This window comes from Martes martes, assembly GCF_963455335.1.
Source record: "Martes martes genome assembly, chromosome: 11".
Taxonomy (NCBI): Eukaryota; Metazoa; Chordata; class Mammalia; order Carnivora; family Mustelidae; genus Martes; species Martes martes.
Window position 1 is genome coordinate 74453055 of NC_137899.1, and position 27895 is coordinate 74480949.

The window sequence follows — 27895 nt, forward strand, 5'->3', positions numbered from 1 at the left end:
AAATGTTTATTTGGCAAAGCTGAAATAGGTTAAGCCATTCTGACTTATATTCCTTCATTTCTGGCTAAATCTATGTCTGATCTGGGAAAAGTGGTAGAGTACAGGCTTCTGGGGATAATCTTATAGAATGAGGAATCAAGAGGCCAAAGAAACAGTTTTTTCTAACTCTTGCTTAATTGTTTATGATTAAAATGGAACCGGAGATTTTGTTGTGGTTGTTGTTATATAATCTGTATTCCTTTTAATTACGTTCCAAATGTACTTATTTGTCATAAAAGTTTGAAAGGGATATAGAATTATACTGAGGACAATCAAATAAAGTAAAAGATTACAATTTCATGGTATATTGAGTTCTGGCGAATTTGAGTTGTTTTGCATTAAGATTCTGGTCTGTATGTATTAGAATAATAGTTAACCGTGCTGCCTTACTTGGATTCTTGCCCATTTTGTCAAAAAGTGGAATTCAAATAAGAAAGTAAGTGTTCATAAATTGTGTTCAAATGGGACCAAATGTGCACCCAGAATATGATTAAAAAGAGCCTTTTGTGATGATACATAGACACAGAAAAAAATTAATACTGCATACCCATGTGTTTTATTGGGTGAAATTCTGTAAGGTGAGTTTCATAAAACAAATTTCCAGCCTGTTTGTTCAGCTGGTTTGCCCATCACATTTAACATTTCTCACTGCACTAGCACTTATTCTAACTTTTACTTTTGTTTCAAATACTAAGACAATGCACTATGTTTTCCATCTACTGAAGCATTCCTAAAGCTTCATAAGGAAAATATGGGTTAAGATTAATGTCTTTGATCAATCATTCACTTTTCATTGTTAGTCTACCCTTTAAAATTGCATTGCATGGTAAGTTATCTAGACACATTATGTAGCGAGGTCCATATGAACCAAGGGCTAGAAACAACTGTTCAACTATACACATAAAAAAAAAAATACAAGAAAAAGAGGAATGAAGTATTTAGCTTCCATCCTTTAAGGCACAACTTAAATATACTTTATTTCAAGTCTTCAATAAAGACTTGATTCTCCTCAAAAGCAGTGACCTTTTTTTTCACTGAAGTTCGATAGTCCTCGTCAAAATTTTAATGGGCAGGCCCTTGATGGCAGGTTCTTTGAGGAAAGGGGCCCTGTCTGATTTATCTTATTCACTACAGTGCCTCACAGGAGGAGGAACTTAATAAATAGTAACTTATTAAATATTCTTCAGTAAGTAAATGAAGACAAACCAATTTTAATGAAATGTCTCTTTAGCAATACCTATAAATCCCATGTAACTACGAACTAACTCCAAGAAATATCTTGTCACAAAAGACAGACATTTTATACATTGCTCCTAATACCCAGAACATAATTCACTAGACAGGTGTACAATTTGCTGGAGGGCTCCTCTTGGTCATCTAGAAGTTAGGCAACACAATGGGGGCTCAGAGGTCAGGGTCTACTTACAGACATGTTTTAGCCTGCAGAGTTTCGAAAAACATCATGTAACTTGTTGCCAAAACTGCAAAAATTAGGGCATTCTACATATAAATTTGCATTTATATGTAAAAGTGAAAGAACTGACCACCCTGGACTCACATGTCTGCATGGCAACATTTGGATGAAGCTAAGACACTGCTGATCCCTTGATTGGAGCACATGTTCTTCTGAGCACCAAGATGCCCACCTACTAGTCTTCACTTAGCTTCCTGAGTGTCCTAATCATCTGACTTCGTATCACCTTCTTCTAAGGCTTTAAAAATTATTTTAAAAATATGGTTAATTGGGAAATAACGTTAATTGTTAGCTGTAGCAGGCTGAATACTGGATACCCCCAAATGTCCAAGTCCTAATCTCCAGAATCTATGAATATGTTACTTTATAAGGAAAAGGGATGTGCAGATATAATAAAATTAAGAAACTTGAGATGGAGAGATTATCTTGGATTACCACGTGCCTCTTTAAAAATAGAAGAAAGCAAAGAAATATGACTTGAGAAAGTCTCAACCTGCCATTGCTAGCTTCAAAGGTGGAGGGAGGCGTCATGAGACAAGGAAGGCAGGCATCTGCTAGAAGCTAGAAAAAAAAGGAAGAGATTCTCCCCTGGCAAGAACACAGTCTTGCCAGCACCTCAATTTTAGCCCACTGAGACACATTTCAGACCTCTGACCTCTGTGTTGTAAAATAACAAATTTGTGTTAAGCTGTTAAATTTGTGATAAATTGTTACACCTGCAAAAGAAAACTGATACAATATCTTACATGTAAAGCATTGTTCAATTTAAGGTTCCTGAAGCAGTAGTTATAAGAACTTATAAAGATACTGATATGGTGGTTATAAATTAAATAATGATTCAAGTAGGCAAGTATATAACATTTAACTGAATTTAATTTCTAATTCCAAGCCCTGGTTTTACCTTATATGAAAAATACACTCTAGTCACTTCTGGGTATTATCAGATTTTAACTTATTCTATAAATTTAGGTTAAATATATGGTTATGTTTATATATTCTTTTATGCAACAAATACTTATTGAGGGCTAACGTATGCTCTTGTTTTAGGCCCTGGGGATAAAAGGGGTGATAAGACAGCCAAAGCCTCTGACTTCTTAGAGCTGGTATTATACTTGAGGATATAGAAAACAAATACACAAACAAATTATTAGTATAAGTGTTGTGCTAAATGTGAGGAAGAAAAATAAGCTTAAGAAGGGGAAAAAGAATAATGCAAATTTCTATTTTAGATAAATATGGTATAATTAAAAATACATATTTGGTCTCTGTTCCTGGCACAGAGATACTAACACCCTTAGAATTTCCTAATGATAGGAGTATCTTTTATTCCATGCATAACTTTCAATCACACCTGAGTTCATGCTAATGAGGCGACTTGGTATTGGGGCTGGGGGAGGGTTGGAGCTAGGCGGCCTCAGAGTGGGGTTGGTCACCAGAAAGACCAAGTGATAGGAGAGTTGGAAATTTTAGCCCTATCCACCAACCTCTGAAGGAGAGGGGAGCTGAAGATTGAGCTCTACAATTATTCTTGAACAAAGAGGTTCAGAGAGCTTCCAGGTTGGTGAATATATCCACATGCCAGTAGTGTAACATACCCCAACTCCACAGCAACAGACATTCCTATGCTTGGGATCCTTCTGGATCTAGCCCTCTGATCCTCTTCATCTGGCTGTTCATTTGTATCCTTTATAAATGAAATGGTAAACATAAATGATGTGTTTTCCTGAGTGCTGTGAACTATTCTAGAAATTATCAGATCTGAGGAGGGGATTGTAGGAACCTCCAATTTATAGCTGATCAGTGGGAGGTACAAGTGGCCCAGGATTTTGACTGGCATCTGTAATAGGAAGCAATCGTGTGGGACTGAGACCACCTGTGGAATCCATGCTGACTCTCTATAGTTAGTGGCAGAATTGAATTGAATCGATGGATATGAAATAGGTTTCAGAGAACTGGAAAACTGATTAGTGGTATAAGAAAGACACCAAATATTCGGTGCCAGAGGAAAAAAAACCTCCCAAAAGGATTATCAGAGAATATCTCTCTGAGGAAGTGATATCCACAAAGAAAATTCTGGGAAGAACATTTTAGGGATATAAAAGACAAAATGTAAAAATCTCAATATTTAAGGAACATAGCATGAAAGATAAGCAAAGATTATATCTTATAGGTATTTGCAAGCCATGATAAGATTTTTAAGTGTGATGTGAAAATTTTGAGAAAACTGTGAAGTGGCCTATTTTATATTTTTAAAAGACTGATTGCTATGTGGAGGACAAACTCTAGGTGGGCAAGAGTGAAAGCAGGAGATAGAACTTAAGAAGCTGTTGTGATAATCCAAGAGGTGATGAAAAGTGGTTGGAAAGGGTTTATATTTTAGATACAGTGCTGACAGTAGTTCCTTAATGTAACTGATGTGGGTTATTAGTAAAGTAAGGATGATACTTGGATATAAACAATGAATATCTGACAAGTTGTGTTATTTATTGAGTTAAAGTACACTGGAGGAGAAGCAGCACTGGGGTATAGAGTCAGGGCCAGCTTCATGGGTATGAAACCAATGCAGTCACATAGTTCTCCATTCCCAGAAGGGCCCCACATTGGGGTTTAATGCCCTGTGTTGGCCATCTTGACATTTTTAATAATTTTATCTTTGATTTTGTGTTTTGTAAATGAAATCCAATGGGACACTGGAGCCTTAGCTCCTGCTGATATTCTGCTTCCCTAGGATGAGCTCTTAACAGACACCCCAGGTACTGTACAGCCTTGTCCTCCCCACCCCATCAGTGACTGCTATAGCCTTCCACCCTGGGGGGCAGGCTCACCCTGGTTTTCCCAGGCTACCCCACATCTAGATACCTACCATGACCATGCATGAAGGTTGCAATACCCTTAGAAAAGGCAGTGGACTATGGGAAGGGGAGATGCCTGGCTTGACTACCCTGCCTCTACCTCAGGTAATACCTGTCGTTCCTGCTTCTGCCATCTCTCCTGGCCCTGTGATGGTCTGCATTTGTCCATGATTATTTTCCCATTTTGAAGGACCATGACATTAAATACCAAATGAAAATTACCATGATTAATTGAGAGAGAGAGAGAGAGAGAGCACAAAAGGGGGGAAAGCTTTATGTTTTAATACCTTTAGTAACTTTAAAATACCTTTAATACCTTTCCTACTTTTTGAACAAGATACCGTTTTCATTTTGCACTGTCCTCTGCAAATTATGTAGCCAATTCTGATTAGAGCTGAAAAATATTCCTTTTGGAAATGTCAAATTTGAGGTTCCAATTAGGCACCTACTTATAGATGTTGAGCAGGCAGCTAGATACACAGTCTGGAGATCAAGAGAAAGTAAGTGATGGAGTCATGTCTGAGAGTCATCGACATATGGATGGCATTTTAAACCTTTCAAACTCGCCCTACCCATCCACCTGCCCATTTGGAGACGTTAAATTCCAAAAGGCATCAGTGTGTGTAATGGAGAGTTCTATTGTTAATCTGTTTCAGGTCTGTTCTGCCACACTGCAAAATGTTCTTCATGTCAACTACTCTTTTAAGTGAGACCCACTTCTATTCTAAAACTTAACAGAGCTGATAAATTTCTCATTGTAGTCTTTGCTATCAGAACCTGTGCACTCTGAATTCACTGATATGTCCAATGTCATTAAGATAAAGAAAATCATTCCCTGGGTTCTCCTTGTCCCAACTATCAGAAAGGCCCCATTCAGGGCACCTGGGTGACTCAGTGGGTTAAAGCCTCTGCCTTCGGCTCAGGTCATGATCCCAGAGTCCTGGGATCAAGCCCAGTATCAGGCTCTCTGCTCAGCAGGGAGCCTGCCCCCGCACCCCCTCCTCCCCGTCCCCCGGCTGCCTGCCTCTCTGCCTACTTGTGATCTCTGTCTGTCAAATAAATAAATAAATAATCTCTCTCTTTTTTTAAAAGGCCTCTTTGGATCCACTGATCCTCACTTGGCTCTTAACAGCCCGCTTAGATTTGATTGATGTTCCAAACCCATATGAGCCAATGGGAAGACTTAGAGCCAGCAGCAGAGAATCACTCTAACCTAAGATCACCCCTGATCTCAACCAACTCTGGTAGAAGAAACTACAACCAAAGATCCTAGTAGAAAATGTCAGATGGCACTGGTCTAGTCTATTGTGTTCTCCAATGTAAAAAAGGATTTCTTCTTATTATTACCAATGGATGAATCTGGAAAGTTAAACACTATACCTACTATTCCCTGAACTCTTTCTTAATCCATCTTTGAGCTTCTCTGGCCTTTTGTATGGTCTAGATTAAAAACAAAACAAAACAAAACAAAAACCAACCAACCAACCAAACAAACAAAAAAACCCTCTTCTGCCAGATTACATACCCTGTAAACTATTTCTTACAGCTGGTGAGTGCTTTTTGAACTCCAAAACTAAGAATCTGTCATTTTTTCCTGACAAGTCCCCCTGGAAACTTTGAATGGAAATGGCCATTGAAGAAGAAAAAAACTGACTGGCTACCATCTCAAATTATTACTCAAACACTCTCCTTTAAACTGCTGCTATAGAATCAATATGTCCCCTAAAAATTCGTATGTTGAAACTTAATCCCAACGTAATGGTATTTGGCCGTGGGACCTTTGGGAAATTATTAGCTCGTGAGGGCTCTTATAAATGAGATTGGTACACTTATAGAAGAGACCTCAGAGAACAACTTCACCCCTTCTATTAGAGGACATAGCAAGATGACCAGCAATGGGCTCTCACCAGACACAGAATCTTCCAGCCGTGATCTTAGATTGCTCAGTCTTTAGAACTGTGAGAAATAAATGTCTGCTATTTAAGCCACCCAGTGTATGGTATTTTGTTATAGCAGCCTGGATGGACTATGACAAGGGTTATTACGTCATTATAGTACACTTTGCAGAAAACACACTTTATAAATTTCAAACAGTAATATGCCAGCATTCTGGGTCACTACATACAGGATTTTATTTCCCAGGGCGGTGGGGCGGGTGGTGGCGAAAAGAAGGAGGTCATGAAGAAAAAGATTTCTACCCCTTGGACTTCAGGGCACCTCTTCAAAACCCATATACCCATGAAGACAGATGTCCCAACACACCTCCAAAATCCCCTGAGGAATTGGACTAAACTTACTCACTAAAATAAAGATATCTTGGTGAGAAGAGAATGATTAGTTCTGCTAAGCATTTTCAAACCCTTAAGACCATAAGGTCCCATTTGACTGAATAACAATGAGTGCTCGGGATAAAAACCCTTACTCCATGGAGCTTCCCTCTCAGACTGTGGTCAGCTCTCTCTCACATACTGACTTCCTTTGATGAAGCTTCCCCTAGCGCCCAGTTTCATTGCTGACCTCATAGTGCTGACCCAATCCAAGATTCCTCTTCCCAATCAGTCTTGTTTATCATTAAGCACTTTTATCTTCCTAATCATGGAAAGCCTTTTATGACCTAGCCCAGACTTACCACTCCCCTTTGGTTAATTTGGGAATATAAAGCTGTATATAAGTAAATTCTCTGCTCATATTATGATATGCCAACATTTCATGATTAATTGTACTCTGCCCCTATCCGTAGCACAAACTTCACAACTATCTTTACGATGCTGACACCCGTATATCCTTTACGACTGAGTGCAAGTATCATTTTCCTCCTAAAGCTCACTGTGTTATATTGGATTAAAATGTGCAAAATTCCTAGAGTTCTTTCTTGAGGGCACTCTGTGCATCCCACCCTATTGCACTGAAGAGTGACCATGTACCCAGATTTAGCCAAATTATGAAGTTTTAGTGCAATCTCCAATATTGCCCTTACTTCGATACCACTGAAAAATCAGGGAATTTCCAAAACCACTGTAAAGTTTGATAATTCCCTAGAAGGACTCACAGAATTCACTGAATGCTATTGTAATAACATAGTGAATTACTACAGGCAAAGAATACAGATGAAGAATATAGCCAAAGGAAGTGTCTCTAGAGCAGGGTCTGAGAAGGCTCCAAATGTAAGGGTTCTGTTGTGCTCAGGACCCATTACCTTCTCAGTGTCAATGTGTGACAATATGCAGAAAGACACTTAAGCTCTGAGTCCAGAGTTTTTACTAATCCAGAGTTTTTACTAAGACTTCAATACACAGACATGATTGACTAAGTGATTACCCAAGACGCTGAACTTAGGTCTCTAAGTCAACTGATACCGCACAACCCAAAACTCTCACATGGGCAGTCTTTCGGACATGGCCACCCCCCACCCTAGCATTGTCAGGTACAGTCTAGCTGTCTAAAGAAAGACACTCTGATCAGGCGCTGAGGGAAAAAGCCAAACCTTTGTTTTGGCAAGGCTAAATTCTTTACTATATGTTATGTGACTAGCTTTGGCCAGTGACAGCAACTGAAGTAATGTGTGTCATTTGAAAAGCCATTGTAGGGGTTTTCCATATCTCTCTTCCCTCTACCCTATGTTCCAGATGGGGGTGTTTCATCAGTCTCAGTCTCCAGCCATGACAAGCAAAACCTCTTTCTTTACCTATTATGGACATATAGCACAAGGGAGAGACAAATCTTTGCTTATGTAAGCCTCTAAAGTTTGGGGTTCTTTGCTACCACAGCATAACCCAGCTGATCATAACTGATAACACCTACCAAGAATTCCCAGATTAGATTAGGTCTTTCTTTGTGTGGTCTCACAGAACTAGTGTATGCCTCATGAGTTGGTCAAGACCAAGACATGTTGTCACAAATTGCTGAGTCAGCCAGGAAACATGTTCTATTAGACCTATATAGTATTTCATAAAGTGTTATTAGTTGGTAACATTTTCGATTTAAGTGTTTGTAAAGAAAAGCTAAATCTCTAGGTTTTAATAAAATAAATTTAGAAATTTTGTCAAGTTCCAAATGTCTGCAAAATAACAACCGGCTAAGCTAAATTAGTTTATCCCCCTTAATAGAATATGTGATCTCTAGAAGAACACACCCCTAGCTGGCCTAGTTTATCCTTCATGTGGCTGACTGGTCCCTGTAGATAACTGAGGTTGCAACCTCTTAAATCTGTCCAACAATTACTGGTAAAGGAGAAGATTAGTTAGAAAAAAAAAGTCATAGGGAATTTAATTTCTATTAACAATATTACTCTGTTGAAAACAATTTATAACACACAGACTATAACATAATTTAACTTATTTGAAATTTACAGGTAATATTAGTTGCTCTAATCACTTAGAGGGAACATTCATTGATCTAATAACAAAATCTCATTCAAAATATGGTTAAAATTACATTTCCACTAGATTTATATTTAGAAAATAATTTCTACTTCTCAGTAATTCCTTTTTTGTAACTTATTTTATTTAAATTCAATTAGTTAACAGTGTATCACTAGTTTCAGTAGAGTTCAGTTACTTATTAGTTGCATTTAACAGCCAGTGCTTATTACATCTTGTGCCCTCCTTAATGCCCAATACCCATTACCCCATCCCTCCACCAACTTCCTCTCCAGCAACCCTCAGTTTGTTCCCTATAGTTAAAAGTCTCTTATGGTTTGTTTCCCTCTCTGATTTTATCTTACCTTATTTTTCCCTTTCTTCTTTTATGATCCTCTATTTCTTAAATTCCACATATGAGTAAAACCATAAAGATAATTATCTTTCTCTGACTGATGTATTTCACTCAGCATAATACCTTCCAGTTCCACCCACATTGATGTAAATGCTAAGATTTCATCCTTTTTGATGGCTGAGTAATAGTCCATCATATGTGTGTGTGTGTGTGTGTGTGTGTGTGTGTGTGTGTATGCCTTCCAGTTCCATCTACATTGATGTAAATGCTGATTTCATTCTTTTTGATGGCTGAGTAATAGTCCATCATATGTGTGTGTGTGTGTGTGTGTGTGTATATATATATATATATATATAATCTTTATTCATTCATCTGCCAATGGACACCTGGGCTCTTTCCATAGTTTGGCTATTGTGGATACTGCTGCTATCAACATTGGGGTGCAGGTGCCCCTTAGGATCACAACTTTATCCTTTGGGTAAACACCTAGTAGTACAATCGCTAGGTCATAGGGTAGCTCTATTTTTAACTTCTTGAGGAACCTCCATATCATTTTCCAGAGTGGCTTGCATTTTCACAAACGGTGTAAGAGGGTTCCCCTTTCTCCGTATCCTTGCCAAAATTTATTTCCTGACTTATGATTTTTAGTCATTCTGACTAGTGTGAGGTGGTAATTCATTTTGTTTGATTTTCTTTTATTTTTCTGAATGTGCCTACAACTTTTGGGCCTATAGATTCAGTTAACTAAATAAGTAGTTCATTTAATTAATTTGTCTTTGCTGGAAAGTAGCACTAATTTTTTCACCTTTGGGCTTGAGAACCCTCCTATTGCCTGATGATTCTAGATGACTGCTAGCTGCCTAATGGTTTGGTAGCTGGCCATGGTTTGCCAGGCTACATACATGTGCTTATCACCACAGTAATAAGCTGGAGCTGATAGGGAATATCTTCATATTTCTACACAAGGGCCCCATCTGTTTTGGTGCCAGTAGGACCAAGTTCATTTTGATATTTATATAATTAATCATATCAAAGTATCTGAATTAAATGGCATTTACTTCAATTTAGTCCAGTAATATTTGGCACCTTAAACATTGTTTCTGCAGGACCATCCCTTGGGAGATTGGCTCTCACTCATCACAGCTCTTATCTGACTGAAGAGACTTTACTCATGAATATGCAGTTTAGAACTGATAAGCTTCTCAGTAGCAGTGACTGCTTCTCATACATCTTTTATACTTTGCTTTCCACATATACATACATATATATATACTTATTTTCATATAGAAAAAATATGAGAATTTCGTTATTTTTCCATCTTCTCTTCTAATGATTAATCACATGTACATGGAGTTCCTACTTGCTCCCGACCATCAGTTAGCCCCAATTTACAGTGGAACTGAGAATTGAGAACTCTTCCATTTTCAGTTTCTGACAAGGACTTTATGGCTCTTCCAGAACTGCACATTATTATTTATTGCATAGTATTACTAGCAAATTGTATGTTTTCTTTAAATACTTATTCTTTAGGACATCCTTCTTTTTCTCAGAATTTAATAGTGCTTTTGCTTTTTATGAAGCTTGTTTTAGAAAATAGAGACACCACCATTCCATTTTTTTTTTTTTTTTAAAGATTTTATTTATTCATTTGACAGACAGAGATCACAAGTAGGCAGAGAGGCAGGCAGAGAGAGAGGAGGAAGCAGGCTCCCTGCTGAGCAGAGAGCCCGATGCGGGGCTCGATCCCAGGACCCTGGGATCATGACCTGAGCCGAAGGCAGAGGCTTTAACCCACTGAGCCACCCAGGCGCCCCATCCACCACCATTCCATTTAGATGATTCTTAATTTGAATATCCAAAATGTTCCCAGTTTTTCCAGTAGTGTGTTTCATGAGACAGAAGGGAAAAGTTAAGAATGCATATATGTGGAACCAAATACATTTTGTGACTGATTACACATTTTGTGAAACAGCTGGAAAAGAGAATGTTGACTGATGCCTGGTCACTGTGGTTGTGTGTCCATTGCCAATGAAAATGTAGCTCAAATACACAAATATTTTTAAATATGCTGCATGGGTGTTTCCTTGTTGCCAAAAAGAAAATATGCTGTACAATTGTTATGTAAACCCTTGTGTTATTCCCACTGCACAAACATTTTGCAGATGTTTCCCCATGAAAACATTCTAAAATTTATACTTGGCTGCCTTTGCTCACCTAAAGTTATTCTGCAATAACTATTTTGTTTTGGATACAGTTCACTATTGGGTTTCATGGCTGAACAAATGAAGGGTAAGAAACAGAGAATTCATGATCTGAAAAAAAATCTACCTTATGTTATTAATATTACAGTGCTCTAATGATTTCTTCTATTTCTATCATAAATGAACATTGAGAATTCAAAAGAAACAAACATACAAAAAGGAAGGGTGGGAGGTCTCTGAAGTTCTGAAAACAGAGTGACTATTTTAGCTACGCCCACATGGATTAGCGTCCCCAGATGTAAGACTGACTTATAACCCCCACCCTTCTCCATTTGAGCAAGAACTCTCAGCTTTGTGATACAGTTTGGCAATTGAGAATGAAGTCATGGTAAAGGAGAGGAGACGTTCTATCCCAGAAGAAATTCAGACTCCAATCTCCAAAACCTTCCTGTGAGCTCATGCCTCTCCCTTATCTACATATCTAGAATCTAGATTAGAAATGATGCTGTACAATAATAATGGATTATAATAAATAATGGATTTTTAAAATTTACTACATAACTAAAACAGTTGTGTTTTTACACATTATTATACGTTACACATAAAAGAAATTGGAAGCTATGATGCTTCACTTGAACGATGGGGACTCACAAAAAATATGCATATAATGCTTTAAGGTTGTGGTTAAGAATGCCGTTTTAAATGAGATAGTCTTGAAAACAAACAATTCAGATGCTTACAACTTGTGTAACCTTTGACATTTTAGTTAATCTGTCCAAACTTTCATGTCCTAATGATAGTAAAAATATTAAAACTAACATTTACTGAGGGCTTACCACGTGCCAGACACTGTTTGATTATGAGAACATGTTATTTCATTTAATTCCACAAAAATCCTATGGGATTAATACTGTATTATTATTCCCATTTTACAGATAATGAAATTAAGGCACAAACAATACAAATTTATTTTTATTTATATATTTAGCAAATCCTTATGCTATGTGCTCAGCCTCCTTCTAGGCACTTTATAAATATTCATGCATAACATAACTATAGGGTAAAACAGAATTTTCCTTATTTTATAGACACAGAGAGGTAAAGTAACTTCCCAAAGTCATATTCAGTTAAGTGGTAGAATGGGGATTTAAACCCTGTCAGCATGAGTCTACAGTGTACTTTAAAACCACTAGGTATTACCACCTCTTAGGGTATCTATGCGGATTGAAAGACATCATGTTGGCACATGATAAACACAATAAAATGTTAACTATTATTACTGTTATGAGTTTATTCTGAAGATTAAGAAAGTTCTCATTTAAAATGTTGATAAATCAAAAATAATGATGCAAAGGAGACAGGAACGAGGCATGTTTTTAAACCCTGCTCTTTTACTGGGCAATTTTGAAAACTAGCAAGAAGGCTAGTGAGCTGGAACAGAGTGAACAAGCAGAGGAATAGAAAATGAGGTCAGACGGTTATCCAATCACACATAGCCTTGTAGCCCATTATAAAGACTGACTTTTTGTTCTTAGTGAGATGAAAAGCCATTGGTGATTTTTGAGAAAAGTCATAAAATGATGTGACTTAAATGTTTTAATGGGATCACTCTGGCTGCTGTGTTGAGAAAAGAACAGCAGGGGATCAAGGGCAGAAGCACAAGGTACTATTATTTCATGAGGCTGAGAGAGGTTATGTAAATTGCCCAGGGTCTGTCAAAGAGTCAGTAGGCATCAAACAGGGTTTCCCACTCAGGCCTTCATGAGTTAACCATATGTGATGCTGAATGGGAGAATAGTGAAGACTCTGGACTGGCTTTTAGATCTTACTGGATCCAGACAAAGTGTGATGTTTTTCTGAGAATCTTTGACTTGGAAAAATTACTTCACACACTTAAAATTATGATCTTAATCCTAATTATTTGAGAAATATCTATGACAGCTAATACTTACTCTTACCCCACATCTATTTGTAACCAGGTAAACTGAGCAACCCATATCTCATTAATAAGTGTTTTTCACCAGATAATTTTCATAGCTATAAAAATTAGTACTGTGCCTAATATCAGGATAAACCTGTTTTGCTGTACGAGATATTTCCTTTATGGTTCCCTAGTAGTATTATTCTATAAGAACAACCAAGAAAAACTACCCATATAACTTAATGTATGATATATCAAGGCCACAACTATATATCACTTAACTTAATCTCTGTTCAATAAATATTAGCTAGACTAATTAATAAATGACATTAAAAATTGGAATCCTCAAATATTTAGTCAAAGTTCCGAAGAATCATCATTAACACTGTACTAATTGACTATGTAAAGGACAGATATTATACCCTTAGTAAAGGAGATAATCTCTGGGAGTTCTAATAGTCAAGTCTTATAACAGAGACTGAAGGCTTAAAGAAGCCCTCAAATTCCTAAAACAAATGAAGAAAATAATATAGGATTTTTATTAGTCAAGGTAATTAACACTAGCTATGGTAACTCCCAAATTCCAGTGGCTTGAACTCAATTTTTAACTCTGAAACAACTCCAAATTTTCAGTGACTTGAACCAAATAAAAGTTAGTTTCTCTCTAACCTCATAGTGTGATAATGGGTTAAGTGACTCTCATGGGCAATTGTCTTGTAAGCTGCGACTCCGTCACCCAACTTCCTCTATCCTGTGGCCCCATCATTTCATGGGGCCTCTATGAAGTCCTGGGTTGGATCATCTGCATTCAGCATACCAATACATGAGGAGAGAAAAATGAGAAAGTCCTTGTGGGATCTTACTAGGCCAACTCTGGAAGAAGGACATTCCACTGAGTTATTCCATTGAACTCAATTACATGGTTGGTCTAATTGCAAGGAATCTGAGAAGGGCAAGGGAGTGAGCCAAATTCCTAGGGGAATGACAGCTGGAGTTTACTTCCAGCAAAGTACATACTTCCCGGTAACACACTGTTAACATACAGAAATACTGTACCTAGTAAGTAGTTGTAACTTAAACACTTTCATGATTAGATAAGGTAGCTTTTCTCATACACATTCAAATACTTATATACGTCAACTAAATTTACATCAACATTAAGCATGAATAGAAAAATAATAGTATAAAAAATGATGACAGAAAAAGCAGTAATTGAACACAAATGAGAGATAGTCAGAGTTGTAAGTGAAATTTTACTTAGGTATTTACCTAAAGTATTTATTTTAAGGGTTTAATTAACTTTCTACTCCAGCACAAAATGGCCCGTTCATAAGTTTTCTTTAATACTTCCCTTACAAACAATATTAATTGTCCTCTTATCTGTGTCCCTATAAATTTTATGCTGGTCTAATGAGTATATGCTTGTGTAAATAGCATTTTAAATCACTGTAGGTATTATATTATTACATTGCTTCTGTTTGTTTATGTGTGAACTCCTGAGGGCACAGTAAATATTTTTGTTCAGAGTGAACAGTTTATGAATCTTTAAAACATGCAAATACGGTCATGCTGTTTCTCTGCTAAAATTCTTCAGTGATTTCCTACTGTTTGTAACACAAAGTCCTTAGGACAAGATCTTTCATGAACTGGTCTATATCTAATTTTCTCTCTTTCTTCACTCATACTCCGTAATTCAGCCATAATAAACTTCTTTCAATTCCTCAAAAGCCTCAAACTTTAGCACCTCTAACCTTTTGCAACTGAGATTCCCTTCTGCCTAGATACTCTGCCCCTCCCTTTTCACCTGGCTCATCGCTACTCAATCGTTCAGTTGAGTCAGATGTTCATTTGAGAAAACTTCCCTGAGTATCCTGCACTTGGAAGGGTCCCTATTATCTTCCTGCATATCAACTGGTTCTTTAACCAAAGTAATACAAATGTTGTTTATTGTAAGTGCTCATTTAATTTTGTCTTTTTCCCACTTGACTACATTTTCCATAAGGAGAACATTATTTCTGTTGAAAACCATGATATCTTCTAATACTTACACCAGTGTCTGGCACATAGTAGTTGTTTAATAAATATCTGTTGAATGAATGAGTGAAAAACGTCCATTTGGAATTAATTAGGATTGTTCCAGTCAACATTTATTGAGAGCCAACTATGAGCTAAGTGCAGTCTTCCTAACTCTAGAATTTAATTATTTTATTTCTTTTTCTGAAAACTGCTACCTTCCAGTGCTTGTGAGGGTAGTATATCAAAATCTACTTCATCAACTCCTCAGCACAAAACTCCCACCACCATGAAAAACACCATCACCAATACCCCACATACATATACCTACAACCACTCAAACCTGCTTTCTCTCCTTATTTCCCTACTTTATCACTTCCTCAGTAACTCAGGCTTAAAAATCTCAGAATCTTTTTTAACAGTTCTCTCAGATCTCATTAGTTACTAAGCCCCATAGATTTGACCCATGAAAGATATCTTGAATTCATCCTTTTCTTTCCAGTCCTACTGCTACTCCCATAGTTCAGGTTCTCATTACTTGTCACCTGATCTAATTCAATAGCCTCCCAGGGTGTCTCTTCACTTTTATTCTCTCCCTCTTCCAATCTACTTTACACATTGCAGCCAGAGTAATTGACCCAAAGGTCACTTCACTCCCCTACTCAAAAACCTTCAGTGACTCCCCATTTTTAACCAAAAAGAGCAGCAAATCCTCAGCCTGGCATTCAAAGACCTATATAATCTGGCCCCAATTTATCTTATCTTTTCCAGTCTTATTTTATAGTACTCCCCCTCATTGTAGCCAAACTGGTTTTATTTTCATTCCTAGAACTTACCTTGCAATTTCTTGCTTTTATGCTTCACTCATGTTCTTTCTGCTAAGTCTGACCTGACTTCCTCCCTACGACCCTGCTGTCTTCTCTCACCTCTCACTATAGGGAGCTTCAAGTCACACCATGTGGGTGTTTCACAAATGGAATAGATAGAATTTTATAGTTAGGTAATTCACTTCTGAATATCTTGGTTATAGTGTTCCCTAATTTTTTTCTTTTTCTTTTTAAAATTCCTCTCCTCCTTTCTTTGTTCCACATTAATCACATATTTTATTGTATCTATAATCTTATTCAGGAGCTATTATGTCCCCTCTTTCTATTTCTCTACACTTTTTTTTTTTGTCGTTCTTTTCTTTATTAAGTTTCTCACAATATAAAGGACTGGAGTAGCTATATTATAGATAGTTCATTAATCATATTCTTGAACAAAACAATATATCTGAACTTTAATGGAATATTCCACACCTATTTTTTGGTTGGTTGATGATATGGAAGTCTCAAGAGAGTATTTTTAAATTCAGTGAATTATATTTCCTTAGAATAGTGTTACCTCCATGCAAGGGACTACAATGATGCTTACAATATAGAATAGCTAATAAATTCATTTCGTCTACCATTGCTATAGTCCCTTTCAGCTGTAGTTGTTTAGGTATTCTTAGAAAGGAATACTGCAAAATGCAAATATCAGAAAATATTCTATATAACTTAGATTCATCAACCTTAAAATCTTGTCTCATTTTCAAAGTAAAGAGAATTTCCACTTCTGGCCTTGAGGAAGTAAATGGATCAGACATAACTTCCTGTTGGAAACAGATACAAAATCCAACAAGACATATGAAATCATTGTTTTCAGACATTAGATCTGCCCAGGGCTGTGATCACTAAAATAAGAAAAATGGGGTACATTTCTATAGTTTCCCTCACCTTCCATTTAAAGGCAAAATGTGGGGAGGACAGACAAGCAAATCACAGAAGTTTTGCAAAGTTGAGGAGATAAAGATCAGAGCTGAATTGGCTAGAATTTGTGGGGAAAATATCAGGGACAAGAGAGCTATGCAAATAAAGTGGTTCCACTGAGCTCCTTTGAAGTCCTAATTCTTTTTATTGAATTCTAAGGGGCACATGTATTAGTGTGTGATGCTCTGAGGCTGAGCAAAAAACTACTAGAAAAAGAACTCCAGTTGGGAATTGTGAACTGAACAATTCCAAGAGCTCACACTAGGCTGGGGTATATTTAAACTTTTGACTGGCCAGAGGGAGGATACCTCAATGAACGCTGAGGATTTTGGTAGATACTTCAGATAGATAAAGCGTAGGTAACAGGCTAAAATAGCACTAGAAGAGTTAAAAACTACAGTATACTGCCATAAAACAAAAACAAAAACAAAAATAACCCTAAAAGGACCAAGTTGACTGACAAGACAATTTAACTATATTCCAAAAAAATCCAGAAACACAATAATATACTTATAATGTCTAGCATCCAATAAAAAATTACTAGATATGTGAAGACGCAAGAAAATAAGACAATATTAAAGAGAAAAAACATTTTTAAAAAAGAGATCCAGAATTGATATAGATGACGGGATTAGTAGACAAGAACTTTAAAAGAGCCACTATAATATATTTAAGAATTTAAATGAAAACATGAATATTAAGAGCAGAGGAATGGAAAATATTTTTAAAAATGGGACTTATGTAACACAAAAATATAATAACTGAAAAGAAATATTCACTGGACATGCAGCATATTAGATCAGACTGTTAAACATGAAGACACAGCAAGAGCAGGTATGCAAAATAAAGCACAGAGGGGAGAGAAAAACTCTAAAAAATGAAGAGAGTCTCAGTGATGCTGGGACAATATTAGGCATCTAAAAACTGAAAAAAAAATTAATAAATAACAACCAAGCATTTAATAAATTTGATGAAACCAACAAATTTAAATATAAGAAACTAATAAAATCCCAAACAAAATAAAGAAATCTACACTGAGGTGCATCATAATCAAAATGCTAAAAACTAGTAATGAAGAAACAATCCTAAAAGAATATAAGAAAAAAAGGCACTTTAAAAGCAGGGAAGCAAAGATATTAAGTACTACTGATATCTCATACAAAATAATGTAAGTTAAAAGAAAATGCAATGTGATATCATTAATGTGCTGATATGAGAAAAGAAGTCAACCAGGAATTCTATAACTTGTGAATATATGTCATTCAAAAGTAAAGGCAAAATAAAAACATTTTTAGCAAAAAAAAAAAAAAAAAAAAAGCCAAGAGAATTATTTTCCAACAGACATGTGCTACCAAAAAGCATAAAGGTAGTTCTTTAGACTGAAAGAAAATGATCCAAATGGAAATTTGAATCTTTAAATGATCTAAATGGATTTGGACCTACACTAAGGAAATGAAAACTACTATAAATAGTAAATAACTTGGAAAATTTAAAAAGGTATTTTTTTCTCTTTAAAGTTAAGTTACTTTAAAAGATACTTGATTGTTTACAGCAAAAATAATACCAATGTAACTGAGGTTAATAATACACAGAGAAGTAAAATATATGACAGTAATAGCACAAAGGAGAAAAGGGAAGAAGAGAAAGATTCCTACACCGTATGTTAAGTATAGTGTAATATATTCGAAGATGGATTCCAAGTAAAAGACACTAGTGGAGATAAAATAGAATACTAAAAATAGTCAACAAATCATGAGTCAAGAAATGATGAAAAAAATGACCAAAGAGCAGTAGGTCCTATAGAAAACAAATAACAACAATGGATCCTTAAATTCAACTATACTGGTAAATGGTCTGAACAAACAGAACTAAAAATCAAGATCCAATTTTATGATGTCCATAAGAAGCTCAATTTAAATACAAAGACACAGTTTAGATAGAAAGTATGTAAAACATTTAACATGGAAACACTAGTCATAAGAGAGCTAAAGTGGCTGTATTAATATAAGACAAAGTACAATTCACAACAAGAAACATTTTCAGCCATAAAAAGAGATCCTTTATAATGACAAAAGGTAATCTACTACAGAAGACATAATGCTGAATATGTGTGTGCTTGTGGTAGTCAGCCTCAAAGATAGCCCCCAGTGATTTCCACTTACTGAAATCTATGCCCATTCTAACATCATACTAGAGATGGAATGTGTAAGCAAAAAGACATGATAGCAATTCTGATATTAGGTTATAACAATATTTCTGGAAAATCCCCAAATATTATTAAATTAAGTAGCACATTTCTAAATATTCCCTGGGGAATTTAGAAAATATTTTAAACTAATAAAAGGGGAAAAATAACAAATACTACTTTGTAGAATTCAGAAAAAGCAATGCTTATAGAAAAAGTTATAAATTTAAATGTTTATTTTCTAAAAAATCTTAAAAATCAAATGAGTTAAAACTTCTACTTAAGAAGCTAGGGGTAAAAAAAGTAAATTAAACTCAAGGTAAATACAAGGAAATAAAATAGAAATAAAAGTTGAAACCAGCAAAGTAAAAAAAAAAAAAAATAGAGACTATTGATTAGACTAAAGTTAGATTTCTTAAACTATCCATAAATTTTATACACATAGCTAGACTTATTAAGAAAAAAAGAAAACAAAAATAATTCATATTAGAAATATAATAGAAGATATCACAATAAATGCTACATAAATTATAAGGATAACAGGTAATATTATGAACAACTTTACACCAAGAAATCCAGCAACTTATAACCAAATGGACAAAATCTTCTTGAGACACAAAAGGAAATTAGAGAATATCTACTAAACAAACTGAATTGACAATTAAAAATATATCACCATGACTAGACTTTACTGGTACTTCCTATTTGACGTTTTATCCTATTACCTTGATAGCAAAATCAATCCAAAATCAAAACAAGCAAAAAAGGAGTAAAGACCTATATACAGTTCCCATAAATATCAATTTTAAAATCCTTAACAAAATATTAGTCAGTCGAACCCGGCATTATCAAAAAAGAAATATGTATCATGACCAAGTGGGGTTTATACCAGGCTGGTTATTTTATCCTTCAAAAATCCATCAATGAAATTTAACATACTAACAGAATAAAGGAGAAGAACTATAACCATAATAGTTGCAGAAAATGTATTTGATAATATTTTCTATTCAATGATTTAAAAATTACTAGGAATTGAAAGTAATTCTTTCAACCTAATAGAGTAGCTACTGAAAATCTATAGTTACTTTCATAATTAATTATAAAACACAGAAAATGTTCTCCTTAACATCAAGAACAAAGTAAAGATGTCTGCTCTTACCTCAACTTGGTATGAAGGATGCTTGCCGGTGAAATAAGGTGAAAAGAAGACAATGAGGCACAAATATCTGAAAGAAGAAGAAAAACTGTCTTTAGTCACAGATTATATTGTAGCTTATTTTCGATATTAAAACAATCTAGGGAAAATCATAATAACTAAAAATCAGATTTATCAAAATCACTATATAAAAGTCAGTTGTATTTCCAAATACTAGGAGTAAACTGAAAAATTAATGTCACAGTGCTATTTATGATAACATTAATAATGCAAGATATTTAATAATAGATTTTTCAAAAATGTAATAAGACCTATACATTGACATCATAAAACATTGTTGAGATAGTCATCTATAAAGAAAATACACAATAAACATTCAATACATATTTGCCATTACATTTTGAAATGAAGTACATGCTTCCTACTAAATACTTAAAGTAAGTCTCTGTGCCTTTCCTTGAGGGCAGAATGGCCCAAACAGAAAAATTTTCATTCAACTCTACCAACCTTTTTATGATTGTAGTGACAAATGCACCCAAAATAATTTGACCAAAGAGTCACTGCTTTTAATTAGATACAGCTGATCAAAAAAAGCATGTCAGAACTCTAGATTATGTCAGAAGAGACACTCAGCAAACCTGTTATTTGCTATTAAAAGTTCCAGTTAATTGAATACTAGCAATAAAATATGCCCCTTTTAAATTATTTGGTTTACAAAATTTAAGAATAGAAATTATTTATTTTGTCACTTTAAACTACATTTTCGGGGCACCTGGGTGGTTCAGTGGGTTAAAGCCTCTGCCTTCAGCTCAGGTCATGATCCCAGGGTCCTGGGATCAAGTCCCGCATCGGGCTCTCTGCTCAGCAGGGAGCCTACTTCCCCCTCTCTCTCTGCCTGCCTCTCTGCCCACTTGTGATCTCTCTGTCAAATAAATAAATAAAATCTTAAAAAAAAAATAAACTACATTTCATTCTGGCACACTGGGATTCTTTAATGACATGGGTAATTAAGTAGATTAATATGATTCATAAGGAAAATAACCAGCAGGGAGGCAGGGCACCAAAATCAAACCTGTCCTCAGTCACTGCTTGCTGGTCAGCTTGCTAGCTATGGCTACATAACATTCTTTTTCACTCACTTTATCAGAATTTTATCTGAGAAAGAGACCCATTAAAGAGCATCTGTTTTCAGCATCAACTGACCACAGCATTCTTGGCCTTTCAGATGTCATTATACCCCTTCCTTTTCTTCATTTCTACCTTTCTGTATCATAACCTCACAATGGAGCATAATATCCCATGTCACAAGAAATACATGATTACTCTTATAAGCAAGTTTCTGTATCACTGTATGTTTTTTAAAACTAACTCTAGCTACATCTATGCTTTAATCAGTAACTTCATGATGAGCTTCTTGAATTGAAATTTACACCCATAAAAACCAAGTTTGCTCTTATTTCTTCTCATTTTTATCCACCATAATCAGAAAGTATTACCATTATATGAATAACAATCACAATGTTTCTTTGTGATGAATGTTTCAATTTCATTTTCTTAGTTATGTAATTTTTTTTCACATGAGGCATGACAGATGAGGAACATCCATACTAAAAAGAAGTATTTTTACACCACGTAAAAAAACAGGTAATATGAGGCAATATAATTACGTTTGTTGCTCATATTTATTTGCTTAGTATGCATCATTTGTATACATACTATATAATGTCATATACACATATGTACTTTGTAATTATATTTTATTTTTATGGAAAATTATATATAATAATTTCTGCTTCTTGCTTTTAAAAAATCACTATATTTCCAAAGACTAAGTGCTGAGGAAAACATAACAGTGTCAAAGAATTGCTAAGTATGAAAAATGGGGTGATGTGGAACAAATATTTATATATCAAAGAAATTAATAGGGCTGTAAGAATATCCTTCATGGGTCCCTCATTTTTTGGCAAGTTTTGTGAACAGAGGAACTGACTATTGTTCCAGACTATCTTTTCAAGTATGTTTGTAAAATGAATAACCTTGGATGATAGAGATAGCATCTCCCTCCAGAGCAAAGGGCAGGTTTGTTTACCACTCACTACAATAAAAATAACAAAGTCAGGCACGATATTTACCATCGTAAAAGAGTGGGGATCCTTGCTCAGGATTCCCCTCCTGCATGGCTCCCAAATCCATGTACAGGTATCACATGGCTCTCTTTACATCACCCTACAAAAATGCTGATACTCCAGCTACTGCCATTGCTCTGAATAATAAACTGTCCTTTTGGGGGGCACCTGGGTGGGCTCAGTTGGTTAAGCATCCAACTCTTGGATTTTGGCTCCGATCATGAACTCAGGGTTCATGAAGCCTGCTTAAGATTCTCTCTGTCCCTCTCTTTCTGCCCCTCCCCCTGGCTCTTTCGCTCTCTCAATAAATAAATAAATAAAATGAAAAATGAAAAAAAAATAAACTGCCCTATTTCCTCTGGATCCTATTTCTAAGGAAGTTATCTGAAGAATCACAGATGCCCTTATCACCAGAAGGGATTTCTGAATCCTTGCTGTTGGTGAAGATCCTTCATCATGAGGAAAGAAAAAAGCTATCATGTCAGTAAAAGATAAAATAAGAAAACCAGACCAGAACGGAGGCAGGTATATTTCTGCCTTATGAAGTTGAAATTCCCATAGACAAAGTCCTGGGTGAATAGGAATAAACTGGTTCCTTGTTTCCTCTCAAGTGAACTACACCCCAAACGAAGAGCCAAGCTTAGGTTAGAATTCTCTTCTCCATTGTTGGCCCGATAACAGACAGATCATGGTTACTATTTAGCCATTCAGTCTGGTATTTTGTGTCCTCCAGCACAAAAATGAAAACTTAGCAATTCCAGCAAGATTACACAAATACTTGGCAATTTGTATATTTGGTAGTTGTGACCGTGCCACCTTCGCTTCAATTGGCAGTAAACGGCACTGAGAAGGCTACATGCCCTGTGAACATACCCACTTCCCACCCCCACACCTGCCACGTGTTACCAGCGCAGAGATGGTAGAACATGTCCATATTCCAGATCCAGGGTTTGCTAGAAGGGACAAGAGGGCAGCAGGGAAACTCACTTATGCTACATCAGTGGACAGATAGGTGGTAGAAGTATTAATACAATAAAGAATAGAAGAGCAATAAATATCAGGAGTGCTATTCATGAAACTATATAAGAACTATCAGCCCATAAGGAAATTGTTACCCAGGTAAACTTACTTCTATATTATCCACACTCAATTTCCCTTCTTACTCCGAAGAAAAGCCTTAAAGTAGAAGGATTCTCTTTTGCTGGGTGAGTTCTCTGGATTTCTTTTGTGTAGGGGGATCACCCTAAGGGGCAGGCGGAAACCCATAAAGATTGAATTATCTATTGATCTTTACTAATGATAAAGTGAGTGACGCTGAAGTAAGCTGGCTAGTGATCTAGTCAGAACTTCGAGACAGAGAGGTTTCTGAGAGCAGCTGTCATACCCATGAAATAAATTAACAGGGACAGTTACAAGGACAGAGAATTTTCTAGATATTCATAGGATGTCAAGGATTCACTTTTCCCTTTGCCATCTGAAGATACTAAGTAAAGATTTTTTAAAAAGTGTTTGGGTTTTTTTCTGTATTTTCAAGTATTGTACTATTTCTCCGAATACATCATTTCAAAAATAAATCTTTCATCAGTTTAGATTTATTTGGGTTTTTTTTTTCAGTTCTTAATGGAAAATTGGAATTTTGAAGGAAAAAATATCTGAAGTAAAAAGGTTTTTTGGATCTACATCCATCTAATTATCTTTTCCATAATAATACCTTCATTAAGAACTAACAGCTTAACAGAGAATCATTGAAACCTAACTGGGCACAGTAAAAACTAGAGAAGGTATTTAAAAACTACCTATTCCTTACCTTTCTTATTTCCCATTTTTTGGCCAGTTCAGTTACAACAGAGTTTATGTAAATGAAAATTAACTATTCTCCTAGCAGCAAGTAAAAGTTATAATCTTTTACTTCATTATTTATCTTGAAGACAGTCTTTAATCTTCCCACCCACTTTAGAAAAAAATGAGACTGTTTTTAGCCCATTTTACTGCAGCATAAATTGAGGTTTTAAAAAAGTAGAATAAATCATATGTGTGATATCAGTGTAAATGTTGGAATTTGAAATTTGACATTGTCTCTGAACTCATAGAAAATTTAACCTCCCATTAATAACACTTAATTGACAACTCTGTAGCACTATTATGAGAATGCACTTGCAATTATATTTAATCTACTATTAAATTCTAACTCATGAATACAGAAGTAACCCCTATTTGAAATGTTAATGATGCTGTTTGTGATATATTATGATATACATGATTCTGGAAAGTTAAATATGTGTCATTCAAGATGTCACACATAAATATAGAAATGAATCTAAATGAACGGTGTTTTTCTAATCACCTACTAAATTACAAACTTATTAAAGACAGATCTTTAAAAATTGCCTTCTAGAATAAAATGTGCATATATTACCTATGTTTACTATTGTTCCAGGTATATGAATTAATAGTTATAAGACATACAGTATCTGGTTATTTGTACTATGTAACTGAAACCTGCTATATTAATTGTTTCTTTTAGAAATACAGATAATTGTAATCCAATGATTGCCTTTGTTCTAAGCAATGGATTTTAATTACATTTGAAAAATGTAATTAATAATAATTATATTATTACAACTGCACAATATTAATTACCATTACATTATAATAAAGAACTCTATTTCCATTTGGAAAAAAATAGAAGTGAATCTCGGCTGAAGGCATCCTTTCAAATCCTAAATGTTTCCTAAAAAGTTTTTGCTATTCTCTATAGAGTATTTTTTTTTAACAGTTGATCTCAAGGTACCCTGAACATATAGTATTTTGACTCAATATTCAGCTTTAATTGATAAAAGAGCCAAGTCAATCAGAAAACCAGTTGGAAATAACATTTTTGTTTCATTACTAAAAGGTGAGGATGGGTTGTTGTTACTAAAAATTGTTGAATTGATGTATTTCATTAAATTGATTTAACTGATTGACCAATTAGAACAGTGTAGATGGCAGAAAATTTATTTGGTGATGGCACATAAGTTCCTAGGACACCAGCCAGATGAACCAGTTTGATATAGGGATGCGTTTGTGGTTATCTCCAAATTCTTAATTTGGGATCAAAAGCTTTGAGGATAACTGGAAAAAAAAAAAAAAAACCTTCCTATAAGTGATATGCTAATTTTAACTCAATCTCTGGATTGTTTAGTCAATTCTAAAAGCATTCCTATTTCTTAATATACTTTCACTGTATATCCAGATACCAGACTATCATTTTCTGGATAGAATAATAGCTTCTTTACAATTCCCCAAACTGTAAATTTTAAACATTGAAAATATCCTCGGAATTCCAGGATGGGACATATTTCAGTAATACAGAATTAGAGGGGAAAAGAAGGCTTTACCTTTATTCTGAAGAATCCCTGTCTTGAAGTTTTGAAAAGATTTCCTCGTGGCACAGAAGTCAGATGTGCCTATTAAATATCCTACGAGGTTATACAGGAATATACCACAAAATCTTTAAATTAATAAGACTTTAACTCCTGATTCAGTAAGTATTTGAATTTTCAACTGGTACCCTAGTGAATTGTGAAACATGAAGTTCCTTGACTGCTCTTCTAGAACTACTGATCAAAGTGCTAAAGCTATCAGGATCAATGAGAAGAAATGAAGAAGAGAGAAACATACTATCAAAAACATACTGTCATGATTAATATTGTTAAAATGTCCATACTATCAAAAGCAATCTAGAGATTCAGTGCAATCTCTATCAAAATGCCAATAGTAATTTTCATAGAATTACCACAAATAATTCTAAAATTTGTATGGAACCACAAAAGACAATAGCCAAAGCAATTTCGAGAAAGAACAGCAAAGCTGGAGGTATCACAATCCTAAATTTCAAGATGTACTACAAAGCTATAGTAATCAAAAGAGTAGGGTACTAGACCAAACACAGACATATAGACTAATACAGCAAGATTGAGAGTCCAGAAATAAACACATGCTTATATGGTCAATTAATCTACAACAAAGGAGGCAAGAACATATTACGAGGAAAGGTGGACCTCTTTAATAAATGATGTTGGGGAAACTAGACAACTACATGCAAAAGAGTGAAACTAGGCTACTTTCTCATAACATACACAAAACTAAACTCAAAGTGGATTAGAGACTTAAATATGAGATCTGAAACCATAAAAATCCTAAAAGAAAACATAAACAGTAACCTTTTAGAAATCAACCTTAGCAATATTTTGCAAGCTATGTCTCCTCAGGCAAAGAAAACAATAGCAAAAACTAACTACTGGGATTACACCAAAATTAAAAGCTTTTGCACAGAAAAGGAAACCATCAACAAAGCAAAAAGACAAACTACTGAATGGAAGCAAATATGTGCAAAAAATATATCTGATAAGGGGTAATACACAAAATATATAAAGAAGTTACACAACTCAACATAAAAACAACAAATAATCTGATTAAAATAGGCAAAGGAAAAAAAATAAAATAAAATGGGCAAAGGGCCCAGATAGACATTTTTCCAATGAAGACATACAAATGGTAAACAGACACATGAAAAGGTGATCAGCATTACTAGTTATCAGGTAAATGCAAATCAAAACTACAATGAGATATCAACTCACACCAGTCAGAATGGCTAGTGTCAAAAAGAGAGGAAACAACAAATGTTGATGAGGATGTAGAGAAAAGGGAACCTTCATGCACTGTTGATAGAAATACAAATTTGTGCAACCACTGTAGGAAACAGTATGGAGGTTCCTCAAAACATTAAGAAAAGAACACCATATGATCCACTAATTCCACTACTGGGTATTCACCCAAAGAAAATAGTAACACTAACTCAAAAAGATATTTGCATCCTTAAGTTTACTGCAGCATTATTTACAATAGTCAAGATATGGAAGCAACCTGTGTGTCCACTGATAGATGAATGGATAAAGAAGATATGGCTATGTACATAAAATGGAATATTACTCAGCCATAAAGAAGAATGAGATCCTATAATTTGTAACAACATGGACAGATCTAAAGATTATTATGCTAAGTGAAATAAGTCAGACAAAGAAAGACAAATACCATATGATTTCACTTGTATGTGGAATCTAAAAAACAATAAAACAAGCAAACACAAAAAATATAACCATTCATAAGTACAGAGAACAAACTCGTGGTTGCCAAAGGTCAGGCAGGTGGGAGATGGTCACTACAGCTAAACAGGATTAAGAGGCACAAAACTTCCACTTATAAAATAAATAAGTCACAAGAATGAAAAGCACAGCATAGAGAATATAGTCAATAATATTTAATAATGATATATGGTGATAGATAATAACTACACTTATTATGGTGAGCATTGCCTATATAATTGTCAAATAACTATGTTAAACACCTGAAACTAATATAAAATTGTATGTCAGCTATATTT